At 45.2% G+C, this 27,514-nt stretch overlaps 1 long non-coding RNA gene and 1 pseudogene across 1 annotated transcript in view; one reads left to right on the top strand and one right to left on the bottom strand.

Moving 5' to 3' along the window:
* Positions 1–27,514, top strand: part of LOC142570873 (uncharacterized) — a 245,733-nt gene that overhangs the window by 124,013 nt on the left and 94,206 nt on the right. The window lies entirely within an intron of this gene.
* On the bottom strand, positions 23,169–23,285 carry LOC142573482 (U6 spliceosomal RNA; annotated as a pseudogene).

Raw genomic sequence — 27,514 nt, 5'->3', positions numbered from 1 at the left:
TCTTCTTCTTTCTCCTATCTTTTTCTCCTCTGCGTACTATGCCTCCTCTTTCAGTGACTTGACAGTGAACCTCGTTTCTCTTATTTTTTTTTCTGTTGCCACAAATTCTCCCTTGAAGATTGCGTTATGCTAAGTGGGAGGTCGTGTATAAGCACGTTCTTTCGTCGCCTAACGCTGCTTTCAAAAACGAACTAGCGCCTACGCAACATGAAAAATTGACCGGGTCAAGAAACATTCGCAGCTCGGAACTCATTTGCCGCAAGAGCAGTTACGCCAGCGAATACTGACAACATTTGCAACTTTCTTCAACGCTCCCGTGACCTCCTGTAAACTTTCCAGCTGCATGCAATGACGAAGTGAGGCGGCATGACGACAACATGATGAGAACGACGACGATCGTATGCGACGACCATTCGACTACGGGGACGTGCCTATAACGCAACGACAATGGCTACGGCAGCAATTTGTTGACTGAAATTTAAGAACTGGAAGAGCTGTTGGCGTGAGAGGAACGCGGAGAATGAGTGCTGCGCTAATTACTGCCCTGCAGGCGGCTATACTATGTTGCGCACCAGGTATGCTTTGAGGGTGTATAGCCTGCCGTTGCCTCCGAAATACGCGCGCGCCACTTTCGAAAGTGTGCGTTGCGCATGCTATACTAACGCCCACTACGTTCCAAGCGCGGTAATTAAGCTGTAGCTTACACGGCGACGCAGACACATACAAGGAGCCCCATAATCTTTGAGGCATGTTGTTAAGGCACCGGTGAAGCTTAGCAAGAAACACTAATATGGAGGTAAGCATAAACACCTAAGCAATATAAAATATCACTCTAGACGAAATAGATGTTGTTCATATGGATCCTCCAGTAGACACTCATTTGGCTGAAATGACCTAAATTAAAGAAAATACTAGTGTATTTGCTGTGTACCTTATCTGACTGTTTTTCAGTTAATTGAAGATACTGCGCTTACAGTATTAAGTGGTTTGCTTATGGTGTCTTCAATTAAGATTTATATTATTTACTTATATTCTTCATGTATTTTACTGTATCACCATCTTTTGTTCTGCAACGTATTTCTAAATGAGATAAAAGATACATCGTGACGTCACGACCTACAATGTGGTCGCTTGGTGGAAGCAAGCTATCGCGACATTTTTACACTTGCTCAGAGGGGATGCTGCGGCTAATTGCGCGGCCACCGAGTGAGTATGAGCGAGCGCCGAAACGTCGCAATGTTCTGCTTTCGCGTGACCACGTTCTGCGTCATGACGTCGCTGCAAAGACACATCCTGTAAAAGGAAAACGAAACTGGGGCTGTATTCACATAGTTTTTCGTTCATAAGCGCTCATTACCATTCGTTGGCCGCCTTGGCTAATAATATGTTCAGCTTGGGGATTGGCAGAAATTTTCCCTCAAGAAAAACTATAACGTAAGAGCTTTTTGAGACAGCTTTCATAAAATAGCGCTAAAGACGAAGACGAAGGAACACATACGACAGGACTGATCGTATGTGTTCCTTCCTCTTCGTCTTTAGCGCTTTTTTACGAAAAGTGTCAAGATGAAGCAACTCTCCCAAATCAAAGTATTGTAGCTTTTTGAGGGTACTGGTGCTGGTTCATAGAAAAGCTATATATGAAATAATTATTGCGCTCTGAGGCTCGCCAGTATCTTTTGTAGCGTTTTGAGGTCCGGGACCTTCACATAACGCAATAAAACGAAATTGCTAACGGTCCCTTAATCGAGAGTAGATGTAAGTATGAAATGGCAATCGGCTAAGCAGATTGGTTGGAGATTATAGCAGCCACAACCTTAAGATGGGTGAAGTGCGTGTTCGCAGCGGCACACACCCCACCGCACCACGCCGTACTGTGCACTGGTGCATATGGAGGCTACGCAGCTAGAAGAAGAAAACCGGCTTAACGTGGGACGACAGGCCGCGAAAGATGCCAGGAAGACCAAACGCACTACTATAGTGTACTAGAATAGGCGTAGTGGGCCGTGAGTAGGCTTCGCGGTGAAGCAGTTTTCCCAAAAACGTACAGGTGGCGCTGCTGCGCCTTTCACCTAGGCACTTCATGCATGCATTCACGCCAGTTGTCTCCTCGCCCGGCTGGAAAAACGCGTTTCAATGCGCTCTACCGCAATCTCTAATATACACAAGAGAGAAGAAGAGGAGAAAGAAACCGAGTTGCTTCGTTTTCTTTTCTTGTTCTTTTTTTCTTTCTTGAGAGGACACAAGTTCAAGAAGTTTCATAGGTACGTTCGAGTCCAAGCACGCGCCGGTGGCACGACTGGCTTATCGGAACCTGCACCGAAAAGAAAACACTGGGCGTACACACAGGTTTAGTTCTGCAGAGAACGCTTTAATTACACATTTAAAGAAAAGGACTCCAATCCATGCTGTAAAGGTGGTTGGAAAGCAAAGCTGTAAACGACAACTATAACGATTACCCATTGCGACGTAGGTTGAAATTATTCACGTGGCGACATTCGCATGCGCTTTGCCTAGTTATTACGTTTCGACGGCCTGCAACTTGGCCTTCGCCGCTACTTCGTGCACCTACAAAGAGTGAGCCAGAGAGAAATTCGCCGCGCCTCGTATGCACGCTGCTCTTCCATTACACGTGCGTGTCACAACACAAATCAGTTAGTTGCTAGGCGGGTTCTTCTTGCACGTACGAAAGTGTAGTTACGTCACTCCCTCCTTCGTGTACAACAGTCAAGATGACGCCGCCGCGGCAGCTAACACAACGGTAATCTTTACTGGCAGGCGTATGCGGAGAGCGCTACGTGCTTCGCATTGCATGTAGCCGTAGGAGTGTCTTATTATCAATTCTGCACGTGGTTCGGATGCTTGTTTTAAGCCTTTGCTTTACTGAAACGTATGCTGTTCTGTATGTTGTGTGCGTAATTCCAGAGAATTTTTACACTGTTCGCTTCCCTTTGGTAGGTGCTTGTAGCCTGTCCCTTACGGAGGTATGAGCCATAGATGATAGTTTTCTGTCGACGCTACGCCGCGAAGAAATCGCAGGATCCTAGACATAGACAACTTCACCGTAAAACAAGACGAAGAGAGTCATGCAGTACCTGTTTCGCTAATTCCATGGTGTGCAAGTGTAGTTCTGATATTAACGTCCGACAGTCAACGTCGCCTTGTGTACTTCGAGAGTTCATGAAAACAATCTTTTCGATCTTGACAGCGTAAGACTGACTGCCAAAAGAGGCGTGAACATAAGGAGCACCACCATAGTTGGGAAATTTATGAGCAGCCCACTGCTCTGTCGACTTAGACACATCCTGTCATCCACAGGGAGAAGTACACGGGGCAGTGCTGCATCTTGAACTACCACCACACCACCTGCTCTGAATTTTATGCTTCGTCTTCTGTGACAAAGTACTCTTACCTGTGTAAAAAAAGTTATCTTAGACTTCTCAGCTGTCCTGCACCAGTTCTGATAGATGCTCCTATAATACATTCACCTGCTAGTGATGTTCAGAGCAAGCTATGTCAACCGTTTCTTAGTTACTATCTATCAATGTAAATACGATGAAGTTACACTGTATACTTGCCCGAAATGCTGCTTTTCTGTTTAACAATAAGTGAGCAAAGTGCGGGAATTGAGAACACAGGCGCGTAGGGGTTGCCTTCAACGTTACACTGATTTACGATCTTTCTCTTCATCGTTCCTCGTGTCTAAATATTCCTTCCTATAGTCTTTCGCCGTACAACATTCCAGCGCGACACTCTATAAGTTTCACTTAGCAGCTCGCCAAAACCAACGTGATTCTCTGTCGCGCACATGCACTGCATGTCCCGGCGTTACCGCTCCAGTTGCTCCGATAGTTTTTTCTGTCGCTCAGTACATGCCTTCTGCGTTCCTGGGGCAGACGATCCCGTCTGCACTGCCCCCAGAGCGGCCACTTTGATCGCCGAAAAGTGCCCTCAAAGGGTGCGTAAATTCAGGTCGGGGAGAAAAGAGCGACTTCTTCGGGAGCCATCTTTCTTCTCTCGCGTCCCCGGGGTCCCGTTGTTCCCGAGTCGCACAATGGATGGCAGCAGCGACGGAAGCGTCAAGCGGAATCTGTGGCCAAAGAATAAATGGAACGCACGATTGTGCTCGCACACACGCACACACCGCGAGTCGCTTTGTTCCCTTCCTCAGGTCAGCGAGATCCTGTGCCATTGCGTTGTCTGTACTTGCTTTCTGAGTATACCGGAGGCGCTTGGGGCGCACAACTTTAACCGGACTCCCGGTTTTCCCCAGAGATGACATCACGCACTCAACTTCCAAAGCCCCGAAATGTTCATTGGGGGAAGCTATCAACTGGATAGCCATTGCTCCGTGGGCGTCGTTTTCCAACGTCTCAGGCGGATTTAATTTAAAAGTGCGTCCAAGTGCCCTTTTATACACTCTTCTCGGCTTTTCCCTCTCTGCGCCTTACCTTCTGAAATAGCTGCGTTGCATTCGAATAGACGTTGCCAGACTTTTGCATGCTGATGGGTTCTATTAGACAAAGCTATGCGGTTGTAGAGTTGTAATTCTCCTTGAATACATTTCAAATCAGGGCCGTGCCGCTCGATACGCTGTATTGCGAATCAAGTGGAGTAAAATACCAAAATTTCACTATTTCCAATTAGACTTGTTCACCACTTCTACAGCTACATTCTCCTCACTGACGAAAACAAAACTGGTTTTGTGTTGGAAAAGCTATAAAAAGGAGGTGTAGGATCCCAAATTACCCAAAGTACATTACCTAAAGAAGTTACAATACGTATTTTCGTCGTGTGTACGCTTTCTCAATATTCAGCAATTGTGTTTTTGTGCCTATACAGGAATTATTAGATAGCGCTGGACTGCGTTATGAGGCGTTCTATTTCCCGCTCGGAGATCTTGATGTGTCCGAGCAAGCACGCTGGTGGCCTCTTTCTTGACAAAACCTGCATCAGGTGAGGCCATCGACATGCGCGTGCGCCCATAATTTGCAAGCACGGAACTCCATATATTTCGATTCACTGAAGCGCATATAAGCGAACTTGCTCAGCGAAGAAACCGAACTGCAAGACACCACTGTTGATGGAACTTTATATATGCAAACGTATTGAACGAAACAGCCCTTAAAAAATAAACCTACTATGGGCTCCATCGCTTGCAAAATGGACCAGGTGGGTGAGAATTCTAGAGCTATGTTTGTGCGGCAGTATCCTAAATCTCAGGAAGACCTTCGCTCTCCCCTCTTCCGTATGCTTCGTTTCAAAACGCTCAACATACTTGTCTCAGGGGAAGCCATATGCGTAAGGATGCAAAAAGATTCTCCCGGTGGTTTGCATAGCTGCGCACTTTCTTTTCTGTCTTAGTCATAGGCAACTGTGGATCTTGTACAACTTAACCACGTTTGCGCAAACACGTTGTCAGGTAACGTCGCAACAGAACTCAAAAATTTTTACGGCCCTGATTTCGAAGATGCTAATTTCAGGAACATACGGCTGTACTTAACTGCAAAGCCATGTTAGTATGTCATGTAAAACGCCCAGAATTAAAAGTGAAAGTTGAACTCTTTTTTTCTTCCCGGTTGCGAACCAGAATATGCGAAACATCTCCGAGTCTTAACTTAGTTCTGACTTCGAGATTGCGCTAAAATGTACTGAGAGGCGCGTCATTTCGGTATACGCTGAGTTTCCAAACTCGCACACATTATACATATCTCAAGCAAAATGTTTTGAAAGTCCCTTCATGTCTACACAGCGAAGGCGGCTAAAGTTCTGGCGTCGGAATATTTTACGTTCAATCTTATTCCTTCAGACGCCAGCAGTTTGTGCAACTCCTACATGCTTCTGCATGATGTCGCGCATATTTACTGCAAACGAAAGCAGCTGGAAGGCGCTGCAATGCAACGTCACGTTCCAGTCTTCGTCATCATTGAATGCGAATTCGCACATATTCACGTTCTGCTTGCCGCAGAAATCCCAACGGTATTGAGAGAGGCAAACCTGTGTAAAATGTTCCTACACTTATATTTAGACACTGCTTTACAGGGACGCCAATAGAATCTAACAAATCGCGGGTTTAGGATTTAGGCCTGCTGAGGCCTGCTCCAAGGCTAAACTAATAGTGTTATTCTCACTGGCACGTGCTTTAAAGCTCCTTCCTCGACTATACTTCTCAAGACAACTACACATACATATTAGGAACAAGCACGTTTATCTTAAAATAGCCCCGTTCTCTTAGAACTAATCCTGGCGAATCGATCATGATGTCGTGCGCCGAAAGGGGCCGTCTCGTGCATCCATGAAGTGCTCAATCTTTCCGTACGAAAGCTATGCCCAACGAATCACGTTCACCCAACTGCTAAGCATAACACCTAATTGCCATCCAACTCCACTTCTTCATTTAATCCTGTAATTTACGTCCAGTATGGCAGAGTAGTGGGTCAAGCAAGAAGAATAAGGTAATCCGAGGAGCTCAATATTTTTACGAGACGCAACCTCACGAAGTAACACGCAAGGAAGCAAGAGAAAGCACAGCTGAACGTGATAGAAGTTAAATAAGATGCATAAATGGTAACGTAAATGTAAGTGAAAACAGAGGGAAAATGATAATGAAGATCCAACGCACATGTTGTAATCAATGTGAAGCGGTTAATGAAACGCTATAACTCCGTCAATTTCATTCCTGCGTATTCGGCGTAAGGAACACTGTCACGCGCATATCCTCTCGCGTGCCCGTGCTGCGCGTTGTGACAAAACTTATAGCATGTGGATTTCATAATTTCTTGTTTATTTTAAATGTATCAGGTCGCTTCTTGGCTATTCTCTCACTGTGGGTATGTGCCATGGTATAGAAATCGTTGCCATCTTTAACACTCGGCAATCATTTCAAAGAGTTAGTTGCGTTGGCACGAATGTACCTCTCGCTTCCTGGCCATTGCTCCGTTATGGGCCTGCGCCATTATACTTCGCCCAAACCCCCGTTCTGCCATTGTATGAAAATCATAATCGTCATCCCGGGCGCTATAAGGGTAAGGCTATTCCAAACTTTTCTATTCCAATTCTGCAATGAGCCCTCCATGATTGGTCAAACAATTTTCGCCCCTCCCCCCACTTCGCCTGTCTCTCACGCGACATCACGAAAATCGTGAGAACACCGCATCCGATTTGATGCGTGCCCACTGATTATGCATGATTAGACCGAACGAAAGAAACCGACTTCAGAAAACCGCAAAAATTCACCGCGTCAAAGTGACATGTACGTGTTAAACACGCATAAATAGGCCGAACAAAACGGACTTTTTTTTCTGAATAGCCGGAGACTGCCCCGTTCCGAAAGGAATAGAAGGTGCACTCTAAGAACAGTTTACACCCTTTGGAGTGCCCCTTCTGCCACACAACAATAATCGTCATCTGCCTTGATGCGTTTCCTTTCTTTAACGCTGAGAGCCCGGTACTTTCCAGTAACGAACGGCATGCGCGTTATCAGCATGATAGAATTGTCGACAGGAAATGCCCTCGTGTGTTGCATCAAAAGACCCTCGTGTGTTGCATCACTGCCATGTTCGATGACCTCGCTGTGCAGTCCGCGAGCGAGAGGAGTAAATGTACGTGAGGGGCTCAATATCGCATAAGAAAGAGGGCATGCCCAACATAAAAGCACGCAAATGGTATCACCAACGAGGAAAAACAAATTGCCAGGCATAACAAAGTAAAATCAAATTCTCATTTTGCCTTCGATGAGACACTCGCTCTTTCCTTCTCATGCATTGTCGCACAGCGAGATTATAAAACGCTTCCCACAGGGCCGGGCCTTCAGCGCTTACAGCTAGCGCGAAATAATCAAACAGGGGAAAATTAATCCCCTTCTTAGCAGTTCTTAATTTCGACTTTCCTTCTGAGTCGGCCATAATTACCTTCAGATGTTAGCCCCTCCTATCGAAGGAAAGGAGGATGATTGCGGTTTGAAATACTCTCTGCGCACGCTGAAGCCCCGGTCAATTTCAGGTCAGATTCCCTTTCAATAATTAAAAGACAGCTGCACGAGAAAATGCGCTGACGATGTTAATCCTTTCCTCCGTCTTCGAAGAGAGCTATAGAAGGAAGATCGAAATTCCTTGCTCGGTTTTACTCATCGTGCGCGTATTTATTACTTTTGCGAATTTTTCTTCATTTATTTATCTTAGATTATTGATACCTCGCCATATTGTCGATCGAGAACCACCGAAGCAACGAGTTACGTTTTGTGACTTCATACCACCGAACGTATCGACAGCTAGTTTTCCAACGCGGCTACCCATGACGGCTGAGGGTTGAAATCATTAGGATTTTTCACCACGTGCAAAAAAAAAAGAAAGAAAAGTCAGAAAACTATTGTAGTGACGGCCTGCCGACTGTGGTGGTGGCTTCACCTGGCTTCATAAGCCACCCTCATTTTCTATTCCGCGCCATATTTGTGAGCCCAGCCGCGCTACGTGCCTGTACTAAGGAACGTGCTGGTTTGGGCTAGTTGGTGAGCCATATTAATAGATTAACAGTGCAACTGCGAACGAAGATAAGAAATCTGACAGGACGGGCACTGAATAACACAGGACAGGATGACGAGTACTGTTCGAGCATTCGGGGTCGATAACGTGGGAAAGTTAACGATGCCCTAAATATCAAAGGGATAAAGTGGAGGCACATAGAGAAAGCAAATAGCGTGGTACAAATTTCAAATGCTGGGAAAGAGAAGAGCGGAGGCGCCTCGTCGGAGCCAAGGTTTCAGTGCTACGAGCTGGCGCATCCTCTGCCAGATCTCGCCGACGAAACGCGCCCCGACGCCGCCGCTGCAAATGCGCCATTGATCGCAGCTCAGCGACGCCCTGATTTTCGCTTTCGATCGCCGATTACCTTTCCCACAAGGTTTCTTTTCGTTTTTAACTCTCTCCACCCGGCCAGGCAGCCATCCAATGACTGGGGTTTGCTCTTCTTTTTTTTTTTTCTCTCTACAGAATCCTCCGCACGTGTACACCTGACCTGCACTAAACCGGCGGATTCGTTACCGCTTTTTTTTTATTTCTGCAGTGATCCTGTTGTAGGCTTATTTTCATTTGTGAAATTTCACCCTGCGCTCACAATTGCTAGCATGCCTCTGGGCCGATCGGCTGGAACTGGTTGTATCCGCAGTTGTCACCGTATAGGAAACTGAGTGGTACGCCCTCCTTTTGTACCCATAATTCTCTTCCTTTTCATTCTGTCTCCTCGATCGTTGTGTATTCACGCAGTCCTTCGCCTTTTGGTGTCTTCTGTTGCGGACTATTTTATTGTCTCGAGGGGAAGCAGCCTTGAGAAAGATAAACGCTGTTTACGCTACACGCATATCTGGAATCGCGTTGCACTCTATTTCTGTCAATTTTTCATCTTTGGCACTAGCGCCAGAGCATTGCGGCTGCCTTGGGAGAAAGACTGCCGGGTAGGTCAGTGAGAACATCGTTTGTGGAATTTCGACATCACTCGCACAAGATGGAAGCTATAACATCTGTTTATATCGAATTTCAGGAAGAGCTTCGTTCCCTTTGGACGAGAGCAATCTTCCCACGGTTTCTCCTGCCATGAAGTAAAATCATGGTAATCGTTGTGTCATGAAACTTCTCAAACATTTCCTTCTGCAACTCTAGTAAAAGGCAAAGTTCAGGAAAGGTACGCATGAGCTTGGAATAGCAACCTCTAGACCCAGCGAACGATATGCGCAGCGCGAGTAAGTAATCCCTTCGAAAAAAGTTTATAGGATGCGCGCCCTGAAGACTTCGTTGGGTTTCTGTCGCTGTGCTTTTCATCTCGTTTTGGTACTCATCAAATCCAATAAACTCCTTTTTTTCATATCTCGTAAAATTCCAGGCGCTGTTCATCACTTGGCGCTTTCAAATGCGCATGGCTATGCAGAAAAAAAAAGTCAGAATAAGTTTCGTCCTTCTGCACAGGCCTATGGCAGTTTCTATTGCCTCCGTGCACGCGAACTACGGCGCGAGATTGTGTATAGAGACTCTGGGCACGTCACGGCGGCATCCGCCACTGTTCCGTATATAGACTGAGCCACACGCCACTGGCTTCTTGTACAGCCAGCACCAAACAAGAGCCAAATTACTCTTGGGTGGTCCCGCTGGAAAAGTTGAGCGCGCTCGCTAAATCAACTTCCGCCGGAAGTGTGTCGGAACTGCAGTCGAGAAGAGAGCGGGACGGTTGCGAAACATATCCCACTGCACGCCTGCGCTGTTTGGTGCGTTTGTTTCCTTCATTGTTTATTTCTGCTTTGCCTTTACTGTGGTTTCTTTAGCAACAACATACCACAGTGGCTCTTTGTTCCAGCCTTATTCACAACCACTCTGGTGTGGTCCTGTCACCGAGCGCGGATCCCGAAGCTCTTGCGGAAGTGTTAGCCTCCCAGGCAAATTCAGTCAGCAGTTCTTGCAACCGCAACTTTCAATAATGTATATATATATATATATATATATAAGAAAACGCAGCGAGGTCGGAGTGCGGTAATTTCCTCTGGTTACGGGAGTGAACGGCATCCACCGCTGCAACTCTTCGTCTTGTATCCACACTTTAAATAAAGTTATCGAAGCCTACGTGTCGTAGCAACACTCTTGTGAACTTCTGCAGCACACTAAAATGGTCTTCTCTTGTGTACCACAGTGGTTTGAAATCGAATAAAACAGAAATACACGCTCGTACGGCTTCCGTTGTCTTTCGGACGCCCAACTAAAAATACTTCAAGGGACATCCGCGCTTCGCCTGCGAGTACGCACGTCAGAGTTCTCGTCTGCGCTGATTTGAACATGAGCAGCTTGATTTGTATACGCGCAACGCTAAGCTTTGCTATCGTTTTGAATACTTAGCCCTTCTCGCGAAAGTGACAAATGTTTCTCTTATTTTTTTAATTCTTGCATTTTCATTGTAGTTCCATGCCATAAAAACAAGCAAGACCCGTGCTAACCATGCATTCCCTTTTACCCGGTTAGATATGACCTACAGCTCTCGAAAGAAAGAAGACAGAAGGAGAAAGGGAAATAGCTGTTGTTTCAGACGAAATCTGGGCAGGATTGATTTGCCAGAAAGGTATGCTGGCAAGGCCCTGTCTTTATGTCTTTTCTCATTTTCTCTTTGCATTTTCAAATAAAACAAAAAAGCTTCACACTTCGCATACACCGCTAAATTGATCGTAGCTTCGTCTCTTTCAAGCCGTTTCGATACAAAAACACACAGAGTGAGGGCATTAATTACTTTCTTCGTCCCTATTCTAAATTCGCAATGCGCTTCGCATCGATCTTACAAACAGCGTTAGGGCACGCCGTATATAGATCTAGTTGGAGCAGATTTTTCGAGACATTATACAAGGCCACAGAAAAAAGGAAGTCTCTAAACAAAGACCCAAGGCTAACTTTCAAATGATCAATGAAACCCGGTCGTACATGCGACAGTGAGGGAAGATTAGCATCGCAACAACGTCCGTAGCGGGCTTCCATGTATTCAGAAGGCTTATTCAATAATCGACGCCGGATGGCGATGTCGCCTTCTATCGACAGACGTTCGAGTTCGTCTTTGCCGGTGGGTCGATTTCGATGACCAGACGAGCAGCTCCTAGATACAGCCGTCGCGACAGGCTCATCTGCCTCTAGTCGCGCCTGTTTGTCGTTGGTTTATTTTTCGCTCGTTTCGATGGCGTCTTTGGTTTCTGTCTGGCTCAGTAAAATTCGTTTGTCCAATTTATTCACTAACTCACTCACTCAATCGATCGATCAATCAATCAATCAATCAATCAATCACTCAATCAATCAGTGCTTATATCAGGATTAGAAAAAAATGGCAGTAGCTTAGCTCGGCTATGCCAGGATATACGTAGCGAAAGCTAAGGCCTAGCATCGTTAGCCTTGGTTAATCTTGATTGAAAGGCCAGGTTAGTGTGGTTGTCTAGCTATGTTGCGGCGTTTAGCCAGTCGTTCGGCGCGCTGTTCGTCTGTTTCCTGGGCGATTCGTTTCCTCTTCATCTCGTTCCGATGTCGATTCCAGGCCTCCTCCTGCTTATCAGAATTGTCGCCGTCCATACTGCCGCCTCAACTGTGGTTGCGGTGCACGCAAGCTCTCCATTTCAATCGTCCGACATGTTATCAGGCATCCGATGCAGCTGGCGAAGCGAGCTGAGGCGCGCGCAACGACGAGGAATGCGGTGTGACGTCATACCAAACGGCGGCATGGAAAGGCGCGGCGCTGCGCAACGGCGGAACACCTGTGGCTCGGCGCTACTAGTGGCGCATGCGTAGTATAGTGACTAGGAAGCGAGAGAGGGAAATTTCCGCGGCGAGGCGCGCGTTGTGACGTCATGTGCCTCTTCGGAGCACCGCCACGGCGAAATCGCAAGTTCGCGGCCAGTAAAGCTTTCGCTTTAAAAGTTAGTGACGTTTCACTTCTGGAACGCGGGTTACGCGCAAGCGTATGGACGCCGCGAACATGCACAGCAAGCATCACGTCAACGAAGCACAAACTGAAAGGTTGCGTATGCAGTCGCGGACGCTACATTGATCTCGACGGTGCGACGCCTGGTGTGCCACAGCGAAAGCGCAAGTGCTACACATGCAAAGAAAACACGTCACGAACATGTACAGTGAGCACCAAGAAGTCGAAGCACAAAGGGAAAAGTCGCGATCGCGGCGATCTTATTCTCCACCTGCAGGCGCCTTCCTCCTCCGGCGCTCGCTTACCTCGCGGCTCCAAACATAATCTCGCCCGTGTCATAGGCGGGCAACCTACGCTTACGCGTAATACATCGACAAATTTACAGGATAATGTCCCAGAGCACAAGGCGGCATGGGGACCTCCTGTCAGGAAGTTATATAAACAATAAATGTGGAGTGCAACAGCAGCACACTAGAAAGTGCAGATAGTCGAAATATTAGTAAAAAGAAAAACAAACAAAGTTATAACACCTATCCTTTACAATACAAAGCAACAAATACACCATAAAAGTTCGAGGCATTAGGTATTGACAGCAAATGGTAGCAACTGCTTTTCGGTAATCGCTGATGAGGAAAAGTGTTGGAATGTGCTATGGGCGGCGATACCACAATACTAACGTTGTAAAATAAGTGGCATGCTTTCCGTATCTCGAGTATACTGAAGGCAACAAAATATTACCATGACAGGCAAATCTGGTTGATAAATATACGTTATATCCGTAACAGCATTAACGAGACGATTACCCAATAAAATATTCGATAAAATTAAATGATTCACAGACGAACAAAATAATTATGAGACTAAACTGGACTAATTTATTTATAGAGAGAGAGTATCGCGAAGCTTTTGAGTAGATTAGAAACACTACAGCGGTATGTATGAAATGTTACTATTCTAATAGCTTGATTCTGTGTATCCTGTACTGGCATCAGGTGAGTTGAATAGGTGTTTCTCCATGATGAGATGCAGTAATTAAGATGGCTATGAATAAGCGCGAAATATAATTTGAGCAATGTGGACGCGGTAAAATAATGACGTGCTTTAAGAGATACTCTTACGCCATACATCAACGTTCGTTGAATGTACGCAATGGGATTTCTGTATTTGAGGTTACACTCCAGTATTAGTCCAAGAAATAAGCACTCATTTACAGCGTGAATAAAATTATTGCCGAGGGTAATTACAGGGTCTAATGAAATAATGTTGTGTTTGTGAAAACATTTATTGTAATGAGGTCCGGAGGCTCGACTTCTTAAGCCAAGGCAGGCCGCTCCCACGTTGGCATTGTCAGGCCAAGCCTTTCAGCGACATCATGGGCCCTCTGGACTGCCCTTAGTTGGTCCTGAAACAATGGGCTTTGAATCCTTTTTTCCCACTGTGTCCATTCTTCAACGAGTTTGGGGAGAGTCGCGAGACACCCCACCAACATATGTCTGATTCCAGTGATGCCATTACAATCGTTGCAGTCCATCTTAATCTCCCTCTCTGGATATATTTTATTGATGGTGTACGGTGTGGGATATGTGCCTATGTGCAATAAGCGCAGTGAAACTGCCTGAGCCCTGTTCAGTTTTGAATGTGGCAATGGGAATCACCTGCGTCCTAAATAGTAGTGTTTGGTAATGTCATTGTATGTTATTAAATGATCTCTAGATTCCCTGGCTTGATGGTGAACGGCTCGGTTGTGACTGTCACGGTTAGCAAGTCCTCGTGCCAGGTCATGAGCAACCTCATTGAGGTTTATCCGAGTCTCGTCCACTTTCCCCATATGCGCAGGAAACCATCGGATTTCCGTTATCATAATCCCAATGTTTTCAAAAAGTTTAGCTGCAACACCAGCTACGTAGCCTTTATCAAAACACTTTATAGCGGATTTCGAATCACTGTAAATACAGGCCTACTTATTACTGATGATGGCTAGAGCAATTGCCACTTGTTCCGCCACCATGGGGTCCTTGGTAAAAATAGTGATAGCATCTTGCACCTTCCCTTGATAATTTGAGGCAATGGCCGTATATGCTTCTTTGCCTTTCACCCAGGCTGCATCAACTATAGCTGCCAATTGGTTCTGCTGTTCTATTTCCTGCAAGAGTGCTTTAGCTCTTGCATTTCTCCTTTCGACATTATATTCTGGATGGACATTATATTCAGGATAATGTTGTGCCTTGAGCGGACTATAATGAATGTTGTTTTAGAAGGAATAATTGTAAGGGCATTATGAAGCCGCCTGTTCAATATGTTGTTGAGGTCAGAGTTAAGTTTGCCTGCTAGAACACACAATGAACTATCAGTGGCTGGTATTGTGGTATCGCTTGCATATAAATATGGCTCTGTGTTATTAGGACAATTAGGAAGGTCATTTATATAAATTCAAAGCCAAAGAGGTACAAGAATGGATCCTTGAGATACAACCTTCTGTATAATTCAGAAATCAGCTAATGTAGGGCGAATATATACCGGCTGTTGTCAGCCTGATCGAAAACTTTTTAAGTAAAGATAAAGGGGGATGACTTATACCTATCACAATGACTTCTTAAATAAAATGTCATCAATTAAGGAATCAAATGCTTTATATAAATCTGCTAATAGTGCGCCAGCTATGTTCTCCGTATCTATGCCATTTTTAATTCTATCTGTAAATGAGATTAATGCTTGGTCTGAAGCGTATCCTGTTGTAAATTCATATTAATGGGGTAACAAAATATCAAGCTCAGTCAAATATTTCGTTAGACGCTTATTAAAGCATTTATTAGCGATTTTGTTAAAATATCGCAATATTAAGATGGAGCGGTGGTTAGTCATGCAAGATCTATTGCTTTTCTTGTATACTGGTATTACCTCAAAGGATTTTAGTTCACTTGGAAATGTTCGTGCCTTTAAATATAGGTTAATAGGCGAAAAAGAAGCAGCTATAAGCTGAGCAATAAATTTATGGATCCCCGAGGAATAGCATCAAGTCCTGCTTCAGTTTGGATTTTTCTTTAACGGCAAGGACGTCAGTTGAATCGACAGGGAAAATATAGAATGGCTGTGGAGGACGTTGCCGTGATTGAACAAGGGTTACTGTATGGTTTGTGTTAGTGGAAGAAAAAAATATGGTTGAAGGTGTTTGCTATGTCATTAGAACGATTGCAAATGGCCCCTGAAGAGGCTATTTTTTTAATAGTGGCATCACCACTTGTTTTATTCAGAAATGGGTTCATATTTTTCTTCTATTGCTGCTCACTGTCTCACTACCAGCTTGATATATTTTGGATATTCTCTCCTTGCGTCCTTTAACAGTTTATTATGTATATTACCGTAAACGATGCAACGAGACTTTATTCAGACGTTAAACGGACGTTTTTTGTTTTAGCTTTTTAGGCAGATTATCTTTTCTGAGCATGCTTCTCAGTAAGGAATTGGTCAACCATGGACTGTGTGTAGCAGAGGTTCTTTTTTGACATTTTACACATTAGTAAATCATTTATGCAATCTTTTATCGCAGAAGAAAACGCCTTCACTTCGTCAGCATCAGTTTCTTGCTCTACTGATGACCAGTTTAGATTAGCAATGTAATGAGTGAAATGCTCTTTGTTAAGGATTACTTTTTGTATGTGTTGATTGGCTTAGGAAAGCAAATATAAAGGTGATAAAAAATGGGTAGTGATCAGTAATAGTGGCGTTTAAAACACCGCATTTTTCAGGAGTAATAAAGTTAGACAGAATGTGGTCAGTAATTGTGCTAGTAAATCCAGATACGCATCTAGTTGGCATATTAATCAATTGTTCGTAAAAAAATCCTGGAAAACAGCTGCCATACTGGATGCAACTTTTTTTGTTACCCTTGATGCTTGTCACTCTGTGTTATGACATAAAAATGTCATTTCTAAGGAGTTCCAAGAGGTCGCTTCTTCTTCTTATATAGTACAGCAGAATGGAATGTTTATTCGTCCGCAAAGATAAAGGCACGCGTATTCCCGTTCTCATGATCCTTACGCTTCCTTTGTTTGAGCGTGCAGTCTCCACTTAGAAACAACTTTGACATGTAAACGAAATAAGCAAAATAGATAAAACTAGCCAGCAACAGTAACTCTTTGATTCCCTTAACTCAAATACTTTGAACATCGCTTTTGAACGTACCGCTGACTGCCCAATGTGTAAAGTGATTACCACGGGGTATTGAGAACACACTGTAGAAAGGCTTTCGTTAAATGGAGATCAAACGATGGCATTCGTTATTCATTTTCGAAAATCCGTAAATATGGCCACTGTCGTTGAATCAGCACAGCGACTTCGTCATAGGGCTACGCTTAGCAGAAGTACGTCAATCCAGCAGCTTCGTGGCGTTCATATTTACCTCTTTATATTTCCTGGCTTCCAACTTTACAGATTTCTTTAAAGCCCTGCGCCATGATCTGCTCACCAAAGAGGTTGGGCGCGATGTAGAATTCGCGAATTTATTTATTTCTACAGTAACGGGAATGCAATAACAACAAAAAATAATCCTGGCAGCTTGGTTCAGGTCGAAGCACGTTGCGAATCGGGTGTTTTCATAACCCATGATATACGGTTCGCGCAATTCCAAAGCGGTGTCGTTTTCGTAATTTGGCAAGTTTCATGCGACTGCACTAGCTGCAGGCCGCGGTTTCAAAATACGTGAATACCGGTCGATAACAGTCTTGCCGAATGCTTTTTGAGCAACGCTCCCCATTTCTCGCTAAGTTGCATAATAACGCGTTCTCATTCTCGATCGTAATACAGGGACGTATTTCACAGAAAGGAATTATCTGAAGTGCTCGTTCGGTATAGCGCCTGCGTTCCTTCGTCGCAAGAGGACGCACGCACGTGAGTATCCGAAATGCCCTGCAATCTCGGGAAGGTAAATCAAGCGTTGTGCAACCTGCACGCAGCAGCCACCAATTATCAGGACGCCTCCTTTGTTTCGCGTTGATAATCCATCTTGAGCGAAATTGCTAGTCACCGACGCACAGATTTCGTTGCCGTCCTATCGCTCCATCGCGGCTTTCTTTATCGTTCCTCACAGTCGGCGAAGTGTGCTTCACTCGCTTGGCGAAACAACGCTGTGGTCTGGCAGGCATACACTTTGATGTCGCTAAGTCCGGTTTCACTAGCTTCTTTAACGCGGTAGCATTATAGGCGGACTGCACCTAACTTGTGCTTATACGAAATATACGGGCCGAAAAATATGGACCGATCCCGAAAATGGTGCATTCTGAAGAAGTGTGGCCCCGATACCGAAGTCGGTCGAGTCCGTAATACAGCATCTTAAAGCTAATCCCGAGGGAACAATGCGAAAAACTGACCCGTGACGCGCGCGCGCCATGCGTTTCAAAGAGCGACTGCGACACCAGAAAAACATGCAGTGCGACAGCAGCTTAACTATTACCGCGCTTTGCTGAAAGACAGGTTCGATCCTACCATTGGTCACGCGCATTTATTTATCGTGGTATAGGCCGACTTTAACAACTTTGAAGGACATCTAACAAAAATCTCGAGGTGTGACGAGCGCAGGCGAGCGCGTCACAGTGTGCACGAAATCACAAGTTTGTAAGATTTACGAAGTACACAAACGTAACTTTGATAAACGAGAGTGTGCAAGGTCGCCCGTGACACACGCACGCGCAACTGTCAAGCAGTCACAATCTTCACAATCTTTGCGTGCTATCGCACGCTTGTCCAGTTAGCGGTGCTTAAGCTCTGGACTATAAATTCTCCTTTATCGGACCTCTTACAACTCTCTTCTCAGATGTCTTCTGTTTCTTTCTTCGAAAGAAAAAAAAAGAATGAAGTGGCATACGTCTTCCTCCTGTGCCACTTCACGCAACCTTTTCGCATGAACTTCCGGCCGTGCTTGAATTTTCTATTTCAGTTTTTACCACAGTGATGCTTCGTGTAGCTATATAGAAGAAAACACTACGGATTCAATCTTCCTGGATGCATTAAACTGGCCTGAACCCAGCCTTCGATCTCATTTCATCGGCCCGGTTCTTCAGGGAGTGCGCGACAACGTCCTTCGCTCGAGAAACCCCGGTGGCTTCTACGGCTCTGCACGGCGCCAGCATCGGAGACAACGACATGCACCGAGAGCAATTTTGTTCAAGCTGCCTTTCGTCGCACCCTCATTCGTTTGCGTTCGCTTCGGTCTTCGTGCCACGGCATACGTCAAGCCCTTGCGCAGCCGGGATATGCCTCCTCCTTTGAGAGCGGAATTCCAATCCATTGTCTTCGTTAATCTCGGTCCACATACACATGCTGCACGTAGGAGAGCTCAAGAGGATGCGAGGCTAGGAAACCTTGCCAGAGGCCTGGTCGGAAGGCATTTTGCATTGCAAAGCAGCGGCTCTCCTCGGGCAAGTGACATTCCACGCTACTGCGATGGGTGGACCATAGAATATCTGGAATACTTTCGTTGCTTTCTATACTTCATTTTATCTCTTGCGTGTTGCCCCATTCCTGTCGCCTAATTTTGTTTTCATGGCAGGTTTCTGCCTGCCTTCATAGGCATCACAGCGTTATTCAAGAGATCGTACACGAGGTCTAGGTAGAGGGGAACAGTAAAGCTGGACTCTTTATTCACTTTTCTAATGATGAACCATAGAGTTTCGTACAAAGATTACGCGAGGAAAATCTGTCCTACAATTATTTTGCCACCATGAGGAATTATGGATAGTGCGTGAATTTTTCTACACCCGGCGTGGTTGCCCAGTGGCTATGGTGTTGGGCTGCCGAGCACGAGGTCGCGGGATTGAATCCCGGCCACGACGGCCGCATATCGATGGGGGTGAAATACGAAAACACCCGTGTACTTATATTTAGGTGCACGTTAAAGAAACCCAGGTGGTCGAAATTTCCGGAGTCCTCCATTACGGCGTGCCTCATAATCAGAAAGTGGTTTTGGCACGTAAAACCTCATGATTTCATTTTTCATTGTCAAAGAACACTACAGCCTTCTTCTTTTCTTCTGGTTGAGTTCTGTTGCTTTCTGTCCGCGCAACGTTCTGTTTGGCATAAAAATATTTTACGTTCAAATTTATTTTGCCACATCGCGTGGTTTTGAGTGCATTAGTAAACCACGACATACTTGAGGTTGCACGCTGCGAAATGTACGCGTACATGGTGTTTTGACATATGTGACACTCACCGCACCTAGATATTCTTGATCTTTGGCGATAAACAGCTAGGCACAAAAAAGAAACACTGAACAATACCACAGTACAGATAGAAAAAATAATAGTGAAATCTTTCACAGTCACTTGTAGATACACTACATACTAAGGACCTGACATAAAGTTGAAAAATATACATAGGATTTGTAATTAAGAGTAAGCGCATGACCTGTGACAAACATGAGTAGTCTCTACTCATGATGAGTAGTTCAGCTTACAACAAAGAACATAAAAGTTCGTAACACGCAAAAGTTAGGATGACATCAATCTTTTATTTTTAAAAAATTTCGTCCCATCAAAGCACACAAAATGTCACTAACATGGAAAAGTCATCTTGATGTCACGGTGTGATAAAAATTACATCGCAAAACCTTTCATCAGCATGATCATCAGCCTATTTTGTTTTATTTTATTTTAGATTGGGAGGACGAAGGCCTCTCCCTGCAATCTCCAATTACCCTGTCCTGATGCCAACCGATTCCACTTTGCGCCTACGAATTTCCTAATTTCATCACCCCGCCTAGTTTTCTGTCGTCCTCTCAAAAACTATATAGCACAATTAACAAGAAACTAGGGAAATCGCTGCCCGCCAGAAATATTTTGCAGGTTACCTTTGTCTATAGGAAGATCATGGTCCGATCAAATTCTTTACAAATAACTGAGGCCTTTCCGAGGCGTGAACACGACTACAAATTGTCTCGCGATGCATTATTGATGAAATTGTCAGCACTTGATGAGGATGTCTTCTACAGAAGCATTGGCTACCATGTTGTGTGCAGTATAAAGAGGGCCTTTTTTCGAATCCATGTAGACAGCGGCGCCTGTGCACCACTTCGAGACGTAGGCGATGTAAGAGGGCGCCTCGAGCACGTTTAACGTTGAGGTTTGGTGATGATCGTAACAAAGAGACTACGTTGTACAAGAGAGGCGGTTTCGTCCGCTCATAGAAACAGATGGTCTTTGATAACTTACGCCTCAGCGCCTGGAATAAGTTTTAGCGACGCGTGCAACAAACCGTACATGTGTAAGTTCATGCAAATTATGCTCCGCAATGGCAATTTTGTCCACCACTTCATCACCCGTTGTCCCCCCCCCCCCCAATGTAGCTTATAATTTCCTGTAAAACGATCTGATGACCAGAACATGAGGCGGGGGTAAACATATCCTTAATTTCGTATCCACATATCCTGAATTTGGTAGCCAAGCGAGGGGTTGTCAACATAAAAATAGCATTCCTTTTTTAATATTCTTTTTAGGAGATGCTGCACCTTTAAACGACACCCGCTAATCTTTTTTTACAAAAATATTGCATCCACTAGACGGCCACAGGATTGGAAAAATCGCTTAAAGCCCACTCAAGCATGAAGTCAGCTCATATACGTTAGTCCAACGCGCTCAATTTTAAAGTCCCATAACTAAGTAAAACGCGATTAATCTTAATGTCAAGTACCATAACTACACTATCGACAGCTCGCGAGAAATGTAGCATAATAAACACCGAAATGTAAAATTCAGAAGTACATTAAATGAAGGGAACAAAACAAAGCCAATATTAATGCCCCAGAAAAGCAGATGATGAGAGCCACACGATATAACAATGCCAGATCAAGTAAATAACATACAGCGGGCTTACGATACGCAGTGATTGGAAATTCAACTAAATATTCGCCTAGAATATCGCTCGCTCCCATGATCTCTGGAGCCACATTAGTGCTCACCTTTGTACTGAATATGTTGGCCATGTACTTAGGATCTTTTGGAGGCTTTAGGGCCTGTGGCCCATTATATCATACATTAAACATCGTATTTCAGTCAGTGTCCCAGAGTCTCATGCCGAGTCGTACGCGTGACCACAAGTGCATTGCGAACTATCAGCGCTGAAATTTTGCGCAGAAAGTGTTTTACGAACGCGATACCATGCCGGAAACGGCGGACAAGCGTTTCAAAAGATCTGATTGTATCCAATGTTCGCAATATCTTGAGTTCAAGTGAACGGCCCGCGTGAGATAATTCGAACAATTTGGCATTTTTATCAAATCGTGTCACTGCAACCACGGGCTGAAATCTGTCCTAATATATGCCGCCACTCGCCTTGTGATACAAGTGATTCAGTTGTTACGCTCTTCCAATGCCCTTGTCATGTTCCGTTGTCAACTGCGACACTCGCAGTGAAATGGCAATTGCCATGTGTTCACTGGAACATTATCTTCCGGTTATGTTTACTTGCTTTCTTCACTTGAAAAGTCTGTCAATTATATGCTGTGTTTGGTGAATTGCTATTGCAATTATGGAGGCATGATAATGTTGCTTGGTACTCAAACAGGATTACGAATTTTTCCGCTTCCTGTACAGAATTTATCTGCTGTACCATAGATAATATTGCAAAAGGTTCTGCTACAGGTATAATGTTGCGTGAGAGAGCTTGAATGCCTGTATTTTCTTCCGTATTGAAATTATACGAATGCTCACGTTGAAGAATTATTTTAACTGACAAGAACCGTTTTTGTATCCGTTAACGTAACGCGAGTATCTGTAATATATTAGGTATAACGCCAGTTGTCGTGCTGCCGACGTAAACGTGTCTCTTCCGTAAGATATTGCTTGAACTTAAAGCTTTATCTTCGGGTCTGCGAATCACCATGGAGAGTGAAAGACATCTGCGCCCCAATAATATTAGTATTTTTGAAGTGCATCTCTGTTCCCCTGAATTACCATATCAATGCAAGTCCCGAATCTCTCAATAAATGTAATAGCTAGCAGCTGTCTTTTACGTTGCCCCAAAAGCGAAAGCAGTGCCAAGAGTTCACGTCTTGAAGGGCTTTCAAGATTTAAATAGAGTGTTCATTGTAGTCTAACGCGAAAATATCTCGGCTGTTTTGCCATTCCCAAAACGTCCTGCCTCCAAGTACACTTGAAAGTCCCTTAGATGTCGTCTGCTTAAAGGCAGCACACCTGTCTCAGTATGGGACAGTTCTTTCCTTTCTTTTAAGACTATTTTCACGATGCTGAGTCCTTCCTATGACGTTGACTGAGCAAAGTTGACGCGCCGGCCCCGAGAGCCCAAGCAGAAACATCATCAACATATAACGAATACTGTGGCCCAGCTAATTGTCTTCTCGATAGATCCGCCATGAAACACAAAGAAACAGACTTGGGACACTCTCCTTTGGAGCACTGGCGAATCCAGAGGGATCTTGGAGTTCGGCACTGGCGAATATAGAAGGATTATTGTGAATGCACCATATTGTGTATTCAGAGCTAGCCTATAACGCAACGTTTCTTTCTTTCTTTCTTTCTTTTGTTTTTACACCGCAAATGCAATTAGTTGTGGAGCAGTGGTAGCGCACCTGCTTCACATGCGTCGGGCTCTTGGATCGAACCCAGTTAAATTCGTGAGTTTCCTTCTTCGATTATTTTCGTTTCCGAGGCGACGAGCGTGTGGTGCAAGGAGCCTTGATGTTACAGGGATATCCCCGGTACCTAACTTAGAAGTACTTAAGTACTTAGCGCAGTAAAAAAAGGAAGTGCATATTGTCTCATGTTTTCTTAATTTGCACCTGTCATCTTCTCGCAGGGGTCATGCAAACTTCTCTGTGTCATTCCAATTCTGATTATATGCACAAAGTAAATCAGGCTATGCCCTTCCATATCATCCCGCCAAACCACCGTGGGTGGTGGTTCAACCTTCCGTATGCGTCGTGCATGTCCCCGGCATACTAAAGAAATCATTGGTTCCCGTTAGAGGGCTACAACAATTTGCTCTGGCATACATCTGCTCAGAATACCAGACATATGTTCATGTTCACACAGACGGCTCCGCGTCACCAAAGGCATCGACAGCAGCTGCGGTGATACCAGCCCAACAGATGACTCGAGGTTTCATACTAGATCATAATTCTAGATCAACCGCTGCAGAGCTTGTATCTATTCGGGAAACGATTCGCCACATCTGCGGGGTAAGACCTCAAGAGTGGTGCATTTTCACGGACTCAAAACCCGCGCTGCTATTTTTGGGATGCTTCCTGCGCCACACCGCATATTAGGTTCTGGCCCTGCAGATCACCAAGCTAATTTCATGCGCTCAAGAAAAACACCACCGCATAGTGTTCCGATGGATCCCGGGAAACTGTGGGCTCAATGGTAACGAGATGGCCGATGCTGCAGCAAGGCGCGCCCTCAGCAATGGCCTGCGAACTGTAGTGCCATTCTCCAGACCGGACATCACATGCCTCCTGTCGGAATCAATGAGGAGTGCGACGAGAAGATACTGGGCCCAGCCAGACGCTCGTCACGTCCGCCTTAAAAGGCTGGATACCGATATGCAATTTCCTATTTTGCGTGGAATTCCCCGCCCTCATACTTGCCTGCTACACAGACAGCGATTAGGCGTCGCCTTCACGCGCAAATACTTGCACATCATTGGTCGGACAGACTCCCCGGACTGTTCAGTGTGTGGCACTGTAGAGACAATAGACTATGTGCTCGGGGCGTGCCCTGAGTATGCGCGCAAAAGACTGACAATGGCAGATACCTTGAGACATTTACACAATAGACTACTGTCGGAGGACCTCTTGCTAGGCGCATGGCCACAGAGTTGGCAGATAGATGATAGAGACAATGCGTGCTCGTTCACGTTTCTTAGGCGACACGGGCCTGGACTCACGCTTGTGATACCAGTAATGTAATGTGTCCTTCACCTCGTTCGTCCCATTATCATCCCCCATTGTGACTCTTTTTTTTTTCCTTCTTCCCCTTCCCTTACGTAGAGTAGCAGGCCAGATGCTCCATTTTCCGGCCGACCTCTCTACATTTTCGAGTCATTAAACTACCTCTTCTCTTCTTGTAAATCGACGATGAACTATTGGTCCTGTGAACTTGGAGAAAAACTACAGCATGTGCAATTCCTGCAGGTAAAGGTAAAGGTAACGGTAAAAAAAAGTAAACTGAATTTACATTTTACACATTTCTTGAAGACGTTGTCGGGAGACCACTAATGCACCACTTTTTTGGGGTCCAGACATATAAGTGCTTTTATAAAATAAAAAAAGAAATATGACACACAGTGACACCATCTGACTTTCTGTAATCTTCTCCGAACAAGGAGTCAGTAATGCGCATGTGCTTGCTTGATACCTTCGTATATTATTGTTGATCACGCCGAAATCTAGTGCTATTGTGTTTGAGTTTCCAGTTTTATGTTAAGTTCACTGCGTTCACAAAACAAGGTTACCAAATGTGGCTTGTACAAGCTCCATTACACGCTGCTTGTACGAACGCTTTAAATATATGAGCCATCACAGACTAGCGAAAGGAAGGGAGCTGCGATATATATAGGCGTTATGTATTGCTTACACGGTTTTACGCCAGATCGAATAAGCGGCAACAAGGTCACTTCCCGCAACACTGCACGCTTTGGGCCAAACTGCGAGACTTCCAGGCATGCATGTCCCTACCAGGTTTACATAGCGCGGCAGCTCCCAAGGAAATTAATGGTTTTGTTATCCCCAGTCAAAACTTCTCCTCATAGACCTAGGCAGTGTTTATGTTTCCACGTTTAGTGACGCTTTGATACTGGAACACACGAAGAATGCGCCGCTGCGATGCGAAACGAGACAAACCATACTGCCACGTACTTCCACAAAAAAGTAAGAATAAGAATAGCCATGACGATTTTGTCTTTCATACAGACGATGGGGACTAGGCTGGACGGCGATAGCATTACCAATTCATATTTATCACACCAGCGATTGAAATTTATTCGACAGTGCGCCATCATCTCGTCCTTTTCGGTCATATCCAACGTCGTTGTCTGTAGTCGATGATGTGCGTAAGTATGAATGTGTCTTTCTCGCTTGCATCTTTCAAAAGCACTGCCACCTGGCCCTATCGCCGCAGTGCTGCAGATAACATACATGCAACTGAAAACATGCAAAGCAGCACCGAAAGAGCAGCTACCGAAAATCCGGCTTTGTCCAGATCTTCATCAGAAAAAAAGAGAGAAAAAAACGAGAAGCGCTGTATTGAAGCACTATTAGTATCGGCAAAAAAAAAAATGGAGAAAGGAAAAGACGTGAAGGCTGACTACACGAACTATCTGGTAGGCCAAACTTTAATAAAAAATATGAAGAGGGGGCGGGGAGGGGGTTAAAGAACGATAAAGGAAAAAAGAAATACAAAACAACGCTCATGGAACTCTCTCAAGACGTGTCCAGCAACACGAGCTTCACCGGCAATGCCCGGCGATTTTGCATAAACTTTGGTGGAGCTCTATCTTGAAAGCTGTGGGATGAACTGGACTTCATTCCGTACTTCATCCGTACTTGATTCTCTTCATCAAAAAAGAGAGAAAAGGAGCTCTCAACGAAATACTTGTGGAAAAAAAGTGACATAAACAAACACAGTAAAGACAGCAATATTGCTCAATGGTGACCCATAATATCCCCTTCCTCGGGAATATCCAGCACCCTCTTGGCGAACTTGTTAGGGGAGCCAGGCCCAATGTACAGAGTGGCATGGACAGTACCGATTGCAACGATGGCACCTATGGACCACAGGACGGCGGACCAGATGTCTGCGGCGTAGACTTCTCTACGCCGCAGACACCGCCACGAATTCCGCCGCGATCAGCCTGTGGTTCTTGGTGAGCACCAGCTTCGTCCCCGACACGGCCGCAGACTCGTCGTCCTGATGTAGCTTGAGCGCGGCGCACACTGTAGCTACCACCGCGACGCTCACCACGAGTTCCACGCTGTACATCCTATAGCCCGCCAGGATGGCGACGAAGAGAACACCGTAGTTACTCTGAAAGCGTCCCACGTTCGATTGGATCCGGTCGGCAACCTCCCGGGCCGACTTCGGAACCGAAAATTTCGCGGTGTCCGCGAAATGCTTCCACGGCTGTGCGCGGTTGATCTGGTCGCTTGACCAGGACACGACGGTGCGCCGAAAGTCACAGTCCTCTTTCTTGGGAGACGAGGAAAGGCGTTTCTGAGGCAACGGAGGTAACGGCGCTAGGGACGTGGCTGCAGCATCGCCCGAAAAATTCGGGCTAGAATTCAAGCACCCCCCGATGTCGCCCTGTTCACGGTTCATGGCTTCGAACTCTGTGATCAGCCGCTGCGCTGGCCGATGGTGGCTGGATGGAAGCGGTAGCTGTACACTGCTGTCCTCCTTAAAGGGCTGGGTAGACGCCGACTTGGCACTAGGTCACCTTAGAACTGTCGCGAATCCCGGCGAGCCAACGCCAACGAACCCGTTCTAAATTCATGAGCTCTCTGATCGTCGATCGTCCTTCTTCGTTGTCATCGGCGTGTGCCGCGAGATGGATTTAATGCCACCTTTCTTTTTCGCACCTCCTGGTTATGTTGTCAAATGTCCCGAGTGTCCTTGTTCACTGCGTTTTGTTTCACGTTGATTATATACCATCTCGTTTTTTTTTTCTATTGCACGCATTTTCATATCTCATTATTTCATTTGACCATTAAAAATATCCACTTCAGCCTCGGCACGCAATCTCTTGCTGTTATGCACATGAGGACGACGACGATGGTAGGCGTTACTTGACAACTCGAAAAACTAGAAAAGAAATAAAGAAGAAATAGAACAAGTGCTCCTCATTAGGTGTATAATAACCGCTATCTCTGGGCTCCCATGTTCAGCTGCTCGTGTGCCGTAAACCTCAAAGAAAGTTATTTAATTATCCGACATTGCTTTTCGTGTTGTGACAAGTGGTACAACGACCTTATCAAGCATTTGTTACTCCTTTTCCAGTACTTATCAGAACGCTTAAGGGGTGGACAGCTACTCATTTAATTTAAACGCACATGTGAATGGGCGTAACGAATGTAGGAAAGTGAAGT

Source organism: Dermacentor variabilis, chromosome 2, assembly GCF_050947875.1.
Source record: "Dermacentor variabilis isolate Ectoservices chromosome 2, ASM5094787v1, whole genome shotgun sequence".
In the NCBI taxonomy this organism is placed as follows: domain Eukaryota; kingdom Metazoa; phylum Arthropoda; class Arachnida; order Ixodida; family Ixodidae; genus Dermacentor; species Dermacentor variabilis.
This window is presented reverse-complemented; position numbering and strand designations above follow the sequence as displayed.